The following is a 572-nucleotide window of genomic DNA, read 5'->3' as shown; positions in this document are numbered from 1 at the left end:
ATTATTCTCTCACAGTTTAGGAGGCTAGAAGTCCAAATTAAGAGTGCTGGCTCTAGGAGAAGGCTTCTTCTGTGTGTGTCTCCTGGTCCTAAAGGATCCCAGCACAAGAATCCTGGGTCCAAAGGACACACTCTGCTCCTGGCTCTTCTTTCTTGGTAGTAGTAGGTCCCAGTCTTGCCAGTTGCTCAGTTTATAAGATAAAAGGTGTTTCAGGCCACACCCCAGGGAAACTCCTCCTATATCATCAGATCAGGGCTGTGATGGGATTAAGTGTTGCATCCCACCATAATTCTCTGACAACTGATTACTGATTGGCAGATCACATCATGGGAAATAATTACATAACTGCCATGTTATATCATTACACAACTGCCAAACCACTGAGAATCATGGCCCAGCCAAGTTGGCACACATATTTTGGGGGGATGCAATTCAATCCATGACAACTGGGAAACCAAAAAATTTGTGTGACTCACTTTACTGATACTCGCTTTATAGTGGTGATCTGGAACCAAACACACAATATCTCCAAGGTATGCCTGTAGTGAAAAATTGGAAACAATCTATCTATC

The sequence above is a fragment of the Orycteropus afer genome, unplaced genomic scaffold, assembly GCF_000298275.1.
Source record: "Orycteropus afer afer isolate SDZICR_OR568_19922 unplaced genomic scaffold, OryAfe1.0 scaffold00253, whole genome shotgun sequence".
Lineage (NCBI taxonomy): Eukaryota > Metazoa > Chordata > Mammalia > Tubulidentata > Orycteropodidae > Orycteropus > Orycteropus afer.
The sequence above is the reverse complement of the archived record's forward strand: the minus strand, read 5'-3'. Positions refer to the sequence as shown.